General features: G+C 30.6%; 2 protein-coding genes across 4 annotated transcripts in view; one reads left to right on the forward strand and one right to left on the reverse strand.

Annotated features, from left to right (window-relative positions):
* LOC117102136 overlaps positions 1–11,292 on the reverse strand; it is a 32,107-nt gene that overhangs the window by 19,087 nt on the left and 1,728 nt on the right. Inside the window, exon 1 of one of the 3 annotated variants that reach the window (XM_033242361.1) lies at positions 3,956–3,993. The exons of the other annotated variants lie outside the window; for them this stretch is intronic. The gene's annotated coding sequence lies outside the window, so the exon portion shown is untranslated. Of the gene's footprint in view, positions 1–3,955; positions 3,994–11,292 lie in introns of those variants that run through there. 3 annotated transcript variants of the gene reach the window in all.
* LOC117102120 (A disintegrin and metalloproteinase with thrombospondin motifs 17-like) overlaps positions 1–11,292 on the forward strand; it is a 36,121-nt gene that overhangs the window by 2,267 nt on the left and 22,562 nt on the right. The gene's annotated exons all lie outside the window — the stretch shown is intronic.

An 11,292-nucleotide genomic window follows, 5' to 3' on the forward strand; every position in this document is an offset into this window, starting at 1 on the left:
TATACAATTAGCACACACTGTTTGTCACAAACACCAGTAGAAAGATATGTCTTCAATTAAATCAGCCAAAACAAATATACTTTAAATTTAAAGTCTGAGCTTACTTTAGTTCTCAGCAATCCAGAGCCTAGGCCGAAGTAAGACAAACATTAGTCTTGAAGAGTTGCACCAAACTTAAATAAATTCAAATTTCCCTCACATATATACAAAACAATCTTTGGTATGTGAACCAATTACAAACAGTCCTATATTCAAATGATCTCATGAACCAATCATCTAATATCAATAATTTTCTTACAGTGACATGGCAAGAGAACTTTTTTGTATCGTTCAACAAAGTTGTGGAATGAACTTCCACACGAAACAACAACAAATTTCTTGAACATGTCTATTATATTTTTTTAAAACTCTTTTAATTCTTAATCACTTTTATTATGATATCTATTTATATATATGTATGTTTTTTAATTACTTTTCTTTTAACTTTTGTATTTTATGAAACTGTACCACTTTGAAAAACAGTACACAAGTACTGAAAGTGCATGCAGTAGAAAGACAGAATAAATAGCCAATCACAAGCAAGCTAGTATAATCTCTCAAATAAATCAATTGTATACTGTAGTAACATTAACATTACACTTACTTCAGTGACACACCCAGAATTATAATTAATTGTAATCAATTTTGTAGTATAAAATTCTACAATAATCATGTCAATAGTATTCTTAAAATGACTTATAATTCAGATATGGAATACAGTACTCCATTACAGCCATGTTACACAGTTCGTTATCTTTTTTCTATGGCGTCGGAATGACCATATCCCGAAGGTACACTGATGGTATGGCAAATATCACATAAAATGATATTACATCATATTATTGCATAAGCACTTGGCTTACACTAATTAAGAAAATAAAAGCAATTATTCAGATTTATTTTGAATGAAACTGTTGTGACACTGTAATATAAGATAGCATGGTACAATACAAATATTTGTTTTTTATTTATCCTCTGACTGTATGCCATCAGTTCTAGCTGGATCATATGGGTACAACAAAATATATTGAGAGAAATGTTTCTCTTATCAATGGCAGCTTAGTAGTGGACACAACATTGTTTCTGAGCCAACAGTTCCAGGGCCTGATGGGCCCTATTTCTACTGCCACAGGATTCTTTGAAAGAATTGTTTGTAATATTTTTTTCTTTGCAGGGTTTGCTGTCATCTTTTTATCGAAACATCTATTACTTTAAAGTACAAATCAAGTAGTTGCTAAATATACATGTATTTTAAGGTAAAGAAGTTTGGGCACAGAGTTGGTTTAACTACAGTAAGTACGTTTCATGTTTTTTTTGGGGGGGTCATTGCAGACATTGTTCTATATTAAAAATGTAATAGGCAAGACATTTTAGCCATAATAACATATATATTTATACATGTGACAGACATGGTTATTAGAATTTAGGACATTTACTTATTTATTCTTTCTTTAGACTGCATGCACTCTTTCAGTACTTGAGTACTGTTTTTCAAAATGGTACAGTTACAAACAAACCATGAAATAGAAAGAAGATAATACAAATAAAGTCAAAAGAAGAGTCAATGTAAAACTTATAAATTAATAGAATGTTATTAGAAATTAGGGTTTGCTGTCATCTTTTTATCAAAACATCTATTACTTTACAAATCAAGGTAGTTGCTAAACATATTTTAAGGTCAAGAGGTTTGGAGACAGAGTTGGTAAAACTACAGTTCATTGTTCTATATTAAAAACGTAATAGGCAAGACATTTTAGCCATAATAACATATATATTCATACATGTGACAGACATAATTGTTATTAGAATTTCCAAATTTATGAGATTGATGTATTTCAAAATTGTATATATCATTTTAGCTGTTAGGATGTACATGGATGGTCTTCTCAATCATAATATGAAATTATATTATCATAAATCAAATACATTGCTGATGCAGACCTAAATGTAAACTGTTGATCCCGGGGAGCTAACTTGGATACCAACCAAACAGGATAATTGTATTGTTTATTAAGATGATGAGTAAACCGGGTTCGATGATCTTATATGAAGTAAACAACTCAATATCTAAGTAGTATAGATCAGGCAAGATATGATGGAGATGAAGATGTTGACTCTCACTGCATATTAATCTTGTTACTAGGACTCCTACTATGAGAGCCAGTGGTCAGGGGCCTAGACACAGCATCGAATGCAGGATTTTATGCCAGGGAAATGCATGTCAATGGAGAGCATTTGTCAAAGTGAGAATTGTGTGGGGTCTATGGGGATGTACTGTAGCCCTCTGAAAATCCCAATTTTTTTTTTTTCATTCTCCAATCTATTATGAATTTAAATTAGAAATGTTTTGCTGCAATCATTTTCGTATAAAATTAAGATATAGCTAATATAAATGTAAACATAAGTTAAACAGCATGATAGGAAACCAAAGTTTTAAACAACACCAGTCATTACTTACTTGTATAAAACAAGCAAAAACTCGAACAAAAACAAAAAACCAATCCAATAATTTTGGATTTTGCAGAGAAATAAGGAGACATTCACCGTATAATCCCAATTTATATGCATTCCGCTTCTTGTCTTCCGGCTCATTGTTTATATTATTCTTTTGCTTAACGGTTATTGCCAGTGATATTATATATTTTAATATAAGAGCACATAATTTTACATAATCACTTTTTGTTGCCGTAAGGGAGCAGAACCTTTTGATAAATTGGTTCATTAAACTCGTAAGTTTCAAGAAATCACCTTATATCATTTCCTGTTTTTTGTGTTTAATTCTATTCTCAATGGTTTCAACAATATAAATTATTTATTATTATTACAGTATTACCAAATATTATAAGACATTTAGTTACCATAATGACTAAATTTATATTAAAAATGTTTAAATATGGCCGGTGTTTGTAAGAGTACAATACAACATTGCTTCCAAGTACATACCAAAAGCAACGGTTAACAGGTTGTGAAGGAGGATGGGTGTACTATAAATGTGTATTTCTTTGGGAATTTTTAATAATTAGAACATATCTGTTCAGATAAGTGGCACTCAAAAATCACTTAGTGCATTAAAAATTAACCAAAATAAATGAGTTAGATTCTTCACTACAAGTACATAAAATAACAATTATTAAGCAAAACATGAAATCTTAAGTGTAAAGGAAATAAATACAAGTAGTAGGTGCTGCTGATGAGGCAGGTAGCTCCTCGAAAAACATTACAAGGAAGTACAATTGCATGAACAACAGTTTCACTTAACCATAGCAGTGTAACAAATTTTCCAAGGGCCACCTGAACCATCAATAAACTCTGTACAAAAAAGTATGGAAACTATGTAATAAACTACAAATTAACCAGTAATACAAATACTTTAATCTACGACAAGATTTGTAAATGATCTTTTTCTCCACCCCTCATAATACCTATAAAGAACATAGGAGAATTTTAGCAAAAGATGCCATAACAATTCCTAATCCGCTATATCTCTCAGACACAATTAAACTCCATTGATAATTTCCTCTGTTGACCCTCTGAGCATATATTTCATTGTGAGTTTTTAAATTTCTATTTAGTTGTTATGCCGTTTACACAACTAATCCTACAAATTAGATTAAAATTGTCCGCCTACACTGCCTGTTTTTAAACATTTACAATATGGGACAATTTGTTAACCTCGTCAGGCTTGTAGTAATAATTTTCCTCAGCCCAACAATTTTATTTGTATTTATCTGTATTTGAAAATAAAGTATAAAGATATAAAAAGTGATTCTATATTCCTTTAAATAATTGTACAACAGTAATCAGCTTTACATTATTAACAATATTTACTACGTCTCACAGTGTGCTAAGCTAGCATGGCAACCAATTAGACCTACAAACAACAACACTCAAAAATGAAATCTTACCGAATACATACCTCCTATTGCTAGCCGATACAAATGTAACTGACCATCAACCAATTATTGCACCCAAATCTTATTATCTGCTCAGAAAAAAGATTATTAAAAACACGATGCTAGAACGCATAATCAATGGCCTAGTGATCACACCAATCATCTACAAATGAAATTTGCAAACACTGTCAAAAATGATTTAGATGTGTCGTCGGTACGAATGATTTATTATAACTGGGAAATCTGTTTAAGCTGCAAATATGTAATCGTTTGTCTAAAGCTTAGCTCTCTTCTTTGAAATATGAAAACATAATTCTGGATATCCACTTGTTTATTCATAATTATCCTCTTCAAATTAATCTGATGAGGTTAAGATCAGATGAAGACTTTAAATTTAATCAATTTTATTGTTATGTAATATGTTTTACAGTATTTTATGAATCTGAATTTTAAGTTATACATCTAGATTTCAAATCATCAACAAGACTTTACATTACTTTACATCCTCATAAAATAATTGTACTACATGCCTTTGATCTCAGATCATGGACCTATTAATAGGTCCATGCTCAGATATATCAAATTAAATTATCAACAAAGTTATTAATCAATCATCACTATTAAGGATGTATCATTATCATCATGAATCGTCATCATCATCAAAAACAGCAGCAGCAACTACATCAACAAGTGGCTAAAATACTTGCCTTCCAATCCTGGGGCTCTGTGCTAAAATCCTGTCACATCACAGGGTTTTCTCTCACGACTAAAAAAAAAAACATCTCCACTCCCTAAGCCTCCTAATGAGACTTCGCTGATAAATCATCTCACGATTATATTTATGTAATCATCACACTGAATATCAGACATTCTAGGACACACTGGAAGGGTTATCCTCTATAAATATATTACAAAAAAAAAACAAACAAACAAACAACACCACCAACATATATGTGGCAAAGACAAGCCAAACCAGTCACTCGTCACAAATCGTGTTTCAGAGAAAATGGCCAAATCATGCTGGAATGTCAAATTTTTGAAAATCTATTTTATTGCACTACACTATCCTTTTTATACCTACACATCATTCTATGCTGTTATTTTCCCAATGTGCAGTGTTAAAACAACATTTTTTAAGGATTTGATGATAGTTTCTGCATGAGAAAATGCCTGAAATCATAAACTTTGAAGGCTGATTTCTCATATATAGTTCTTTAAACAGCTGTGTGTTTAAAAGCTTGTAACTTCATAAGGAAATGTCCGATTTGAATAATTTTTTTACCATTTTATAGCTATTATTTTACTCTCGTCGATTTTTGCGACGAGTGACTGGTTTGGCTTGTCTTTGCCACATATATTTAGTTAATCATTCCACTAACAGCATCCCACTTTTAAATTATTCATAAACTCCAAAACTATTGGTATCCTTCATCTTTATAATATGAATACTATCTGCATATATCATTTTGCATCAACATCCTCTTTCAAGTGTCTAATATTGTCATCATAAATCTTTCATAATCTGCATCAACAGCCAATCATCCTCTGATAACTTGTACAGAATCATTCATCTACACAAGCATCTTCCTCATCCTCTTCTTAATACCATAATCATATTTCTTTTGTCTGCATCAACATCCTCTTGGTCATCAGCCTATATTTTGTCTTAACATAGTACTGTATACCTTTTAGTTAACAACATCCATCATCAGGCTCTACAGTACCTGCGACCTTTTACATCCTGTTTTCATCGACCTTTTCGCTAAGCCCTGCCCCTTGGATATTGTTGCTAAGGCCCCATAAAATAACAGCATTAAAAACATAGGTACACATGTGTGTTTATGGGACAACACATTTGGTTGTAGGACATGTTTGTATACTTGGCACTGTTCTGATTGGTCAGTTGTTAAGTTTGATTGACACTGCCAGATGTTTATCCATTACAATAAACTTGGACTATTCCATTACATTCTAAGAATTATCAAATTATAGTAGTAAATTTTGTACACTAATATTAATGTTTAATGTTTTTTTCATCTATTTCTGTGTTTCTGAAAATTAAATCTTTCCACTAAATTATTTATTCCTTACATATTTTAAAGAATTATTTGCTAAGAATTAAATATTATATGACTTACAGTTCAGGTAAAATCTTTTTTCATTTGATTGGTAGACAAAAAAAAAAATCATTAATATTCATGAGATCAGTCCTTTTCATGGGTGTGTAGAATAGAAGTAGATACTGTATTAACAGGGAGAAGTAAAATGACACAGTAACATTTCTAATTGTAAAGTGGATCTCTCAATTTCTTTTCCTGAAATAAAAAGAATTTATAGGAAAACTAATACAAAATTTAGAAGTTGTTATCTTTAGAGGCGAATTTCTCTTAAGTATGTTTTTAGACATCTTGAACTTCAACATGATCTAGGTTTTACTCAACCTAGGAACATGATTCAAAGACCAAAATAAAGCTTATATAGTCATCTATCTAAATATATCAATACTGTAACTCCTTTTAATTTTTTGTACCACAAGAATCATTTTGTCACAACAGATCACATGTCAAGTCAGAAAGCTATTAGTTATTTTAAAAAGTTGTATAGAGGGCAGCAGAGCAAATATATTGGAATACTCAGAGCATCACCACACTGTAAAATTAGGGCCACGACGCCTTACAACAGGAAAGGTTTAAGTTATATGTATCACTGCCTTACTTTTGACTATAAATTCAATGAATTCTAATTATTTAAGTAGAGTATTACTCATGGCTTACACAAAAAGAAAACATACTAAAAAATGCCTTGCCAGACAAGGGAAATGGAAACAAACCTATATAAACATATAGAAACAACAATGCCTACACAAACAACAATACCAAAAACAATAATAGAAACAATAACACTATAAATTATAATATTTATTATAAGTCAATCATGATGTCATCATTGTTATTTGCCTATCCCCCCACAGTTCAGTAATTTTTTAATTAGTGGACGATTGGCTTGATTTATTTAGGTGCGTGCGCAAAAAAATACCTAATTTTTTCGTCACCGCGAAGATATCGTGCACCGCAATGAAAATTGAATTGTAATTGAAAATTACTTTCTTAAAAAAAAGGTTAATTAGAACCCGAAGAAAGTGACTTTAAATTCAGTATTAAGTATGAACAAATTCCTTGAATTAATGAACCCTAATAGACTAAACAAACTGAACGTTTAATAGGAATATTCCAGACATATTTAAAAAAAATCAAGGAACGATTTTGGATGTACTGTAGGCCTACGGCCATGCAGAATGCCGCTGAGGCCTCCTTCTAGTTCTAGGCCGTAGCCTATAACGTAACTATATCATTACATGATTTTTACCTGTCTGCACCGACCAAAAAGTCAGTGAATGTATTCTCTCTCGAACGCTTTATGAAATGTTTATTTGTTTGACGAATGTCTCAGAATAGCCTTACAAACAAGTTCTTCTAAAACAATACAAATTACAATAGTTATTCAACGTATCTGTACGGCACTGCTGATGTGTAGTTAACGCGTACTGCAGGAGCACAAATCAGCATACGCACAGCTAAATGTAAATACGCACACAGTATACATATCACTATAGCAACCAATGACTACTACAACAGTTGTTTATCAAAACTAACATTAAAAGATGGCGATTGACTTATAAAGCAATTAGTAGAGCATGCATCATACACTACAGGAAAATTATACTTAGGTTAGATTTAATGCATTAAAAATTTCCTTCAGGCCTTGCAGGCCCCTCAGGAATTTTTTTCAAGCATTATATCTAACCTTTGTATAATTTTCCTATAATGTACTATGCGGAGCTCTACTAATTGCTTATTAACACAATAACCTTATTATCATTAAAGTAATACAAACGGTTAACTACTGAATCAGATACCGTGTATCTCAATATATTAGTCTGCAACTCAAGCCAATAAGATTGAGTGGCACACTAATATCTATTTCTGTACAGTATGCAATTATACTATATAGAAATAGGAATAATGAGAAACTCTGTAAATTTTCTATATTATGCCATTATACTGTACATATATATCAAAGTGACATTTTACTACACGTTACTTGAACTTTACTAAATTTATTGGTGTTTGTATTAGCGTTTACGAGAAATTCTGTCAAGGTAAACTGTCTTATAACTATAAATGTACCATTATCCTCCCTAATTCTGCCATTTTATTTTAAATTTTATGAAGCTTGATGAGGAAACTTTACATTTAACTGAAAATTGTAATTTGTTTTCACTCAGATGTCAGATACACAGGAGACAAAAGGTATGATAAAATCATTTATAAATCAATTGAAACAAAATTTCTTTCCCATTAGAAGAAATTAATAATTCATAATATGTATTGAATGACTACATTCTACCTGTTGAATTGTCTTTAATGGTTTTTCTTGAAAAACAATCAAAAATGGAATAAATTTGCATATAATAAATATATAATGAATATAACATATTATAGTGGATGGAATATATATTATAATCCATGTATCATAAAAAAAAATAATATGGGTAGGATACAAAGCATCAAATAAATGGTTGAAGTACTTAAAAATGATTTCAAAACATTTTTATTTTTAAATTGAATATTAAAAATATTTGCTTATTTTGTTTTATTTAAAAAAAAAAACATTTTATTTCATTCCATATGCGTATAATTCCATTATACACATACTGTATACACAAGATTTTGTGCATGGTCCAGTCTTAAATTTAGGCATAAATTATTCTAGATTACCATATTTATTCTAAATTAACACCCTGGGACATTTATTGTTGAGAAGGATTTTTGAGGGGAATTTATTTAAGGGAGGCACTTATTTGAGGGAGGTGTTTATTGTTTTTGGTGTCAAATGGATATGTATATTCTGTACTCAAATAAACACCCCTTAATTTCTCTGTAAATGTGAAACTATAACACAAAATTACTGTCAAAATGTGTCACTGCATGATCATAAAGACTTATTGATCCCAACTACGATAGAAAATAAATGTAATTCTACTAGAGCAGAACATAATTTGAATGTTTTGAGAATGATATGGCTTCCACTAGATTTATTACAGTATGAGGGATGATATTTATCTGAGGAAAAAATAAAAAAAGGGGGGGGGGTATTCAAAGCGGGATGTTTATTTGAATATATGAATATGTATATACATATATATGAATATATATAACTAAACTTAGATTATGGTTAAATAATCACAAGAAATCTGTTAGAGATAAGAGTAAGGGGTTTCCTGTGAGTGACCATTTTAACTCACAGGGGCACTCCATAGACAATTTACGTTTTATCATATTTGGCTGTAATTACAAATCTACAAGAGATAGACGTTGCTCCGAATTACTTTGGATCATGCGTATCAAATCACATATCAACGGATTCAACAAAGATCTAGGCTTTGCTAGTGGATACACATGCACTAAGAATTAATCTCTTAATCACCCTAGCAGTCTCCTATTATGTAACATAAACTATTTACCTATCATTATTTTCTAATGTTGTCTCATTCACGTTGAGAAAGTTCTGAGGACAGGACGAAATATTCGTGCCAAATAAAATAATGTTCCTATAAGACGTCATCTGTGTATGATTTTTGTTATCGTATCCATGTCTATATTTACTTATATTTCGTTGGGAACATACGTGCTGCTTACTATCTTATTGATGCCTATTACAGAGCCATTTTATATATATATATATATATATATATATATATATATATATATAATCACATATAGCAACCTCTAAATCTGCGATTGATTTTTACTTTTTTACTTTTTCCATGCCCTTCATAGTGATTAGAAATGTGCTACTTGCTACTGTCTTTAGGATTGCTTTGGTTATTGTGAAAAAGAAGGCATTAATTATTGCTGGGAGCTAAACAGTACACTATATTCAATTGCATTACAAATCTGGCAACAGTGTTCTATCATAGGTTACCGTATACACATATGAGTACCTAATAGGCATGAACAAATGTTATAGAGGTTCAGCTCCACCTTTGATACTGCCATGACAACCACTATTATAATTATGTCAGTGATTTTGTCAAAATTTCTCACCAGTTCATAAAGAAAACAAAGTGTATGCATTTGTTAAATTCATACAATAAAAAACCTTCATGGATTTGAAACTGGGATTCAATTTGTTCACCCTCATCCTGTGATACAGAGCATAGGGCTAGATGGAGTAGGCTTGTAGATAGTAGGGATATAATTCCTTTTCATTTTTGCAAGTTATACAAATACATTTTTTATTATTGAATTTAAAAATAAATTAATATATTTATATACATTAAAAAAAGTAATTATGCAATAAAGTACTCTTGAACAAGTCTTGAAAAACCTTTATATACAGAGCATGGATTTTGCAAAATATATTTTCTTTTTGGGGCGGGGGTGTTGTGGTTTTAAAATGTTACCTCTTTTCAGCCTTTGTGAAGATTTTCTTTAGAAATACATTTTTTCCTGTGTTGACCAATAATGTAAAGTCTAAGATTAAATTTAATATTGAATTTAACTTAGTATATTAATTTATGTAGATGTAAGTACTATGTCATGAACCCTTCATAGGAATCAATAAGACTACAGAATCAAATTAATTTATCAGCATGGCCTCTCAACCAGATTTACTAGAAGGTTTTTATTTTATGTTGTATATAAAAATTTAAATATTTGAAAAAAATAAAAATAGTGCATTATGAAAAATCTTATATTTGTCATAACATCTATAATAAATATTTTATGCAACTTTTTATATGTAAGAAAAGAGATGTCATTCAATTTTTGATACCAGGATTAATTAATGCATATAAAACATTATCATGTATATGATATGTATGTATACATTTTGTTTCATTTCATTTCTATTTATAAAGCCATCAACTAGTAAAGTATAGGCCTAGGGCTACTGTAAAGTCATCAACAATATAGAAATGTGTAGGCCTTGGGTGATCAACAATAAAGGCATGAGTGAAGTCTGTATTCTCAGAGGAAATTTGCTTTGGTTGGTTTGTTATGGACAGTCCCTGCAGCAGTTAGGCTAGCTATGGAAGTCGTCTAATCCAGGTCAGCCCTTGCGGCATTATGCTCATTAGCTTGTTCAAGTATAATTATAAAACGCTTGATTGATGCAGAATTGTAGAATATGATTACATTATCATTCATTAATATGGAATCTAACTATCGGTTTGGTGGACAGTCTTGTTTTGAGATTATTCAAATTTGCTACTCAGTTTTACGTCTTATATACATAAAATACATAAGATATGAGAATGCAACAATAACACGATATTGGCCTAACACAGCCTTTCAAA

This window comes from Anneissia japonica, unplaced genomic scaffold (assembly GCF_011630105.1).
Source record: "Anneissia japonica isolate Jap-2015-1 unplaced genomic scaffold, ASM1163010v1 scaffold1005_len2656397_cov198, whole genome shotgun sequence".
Classification (NCBI taxonomy): Eukaryota; Metazoa; Echinodermata; class Crinoidea; order Comatulida; family Comatulidae; genus Anneissia; species Anneissia japonica.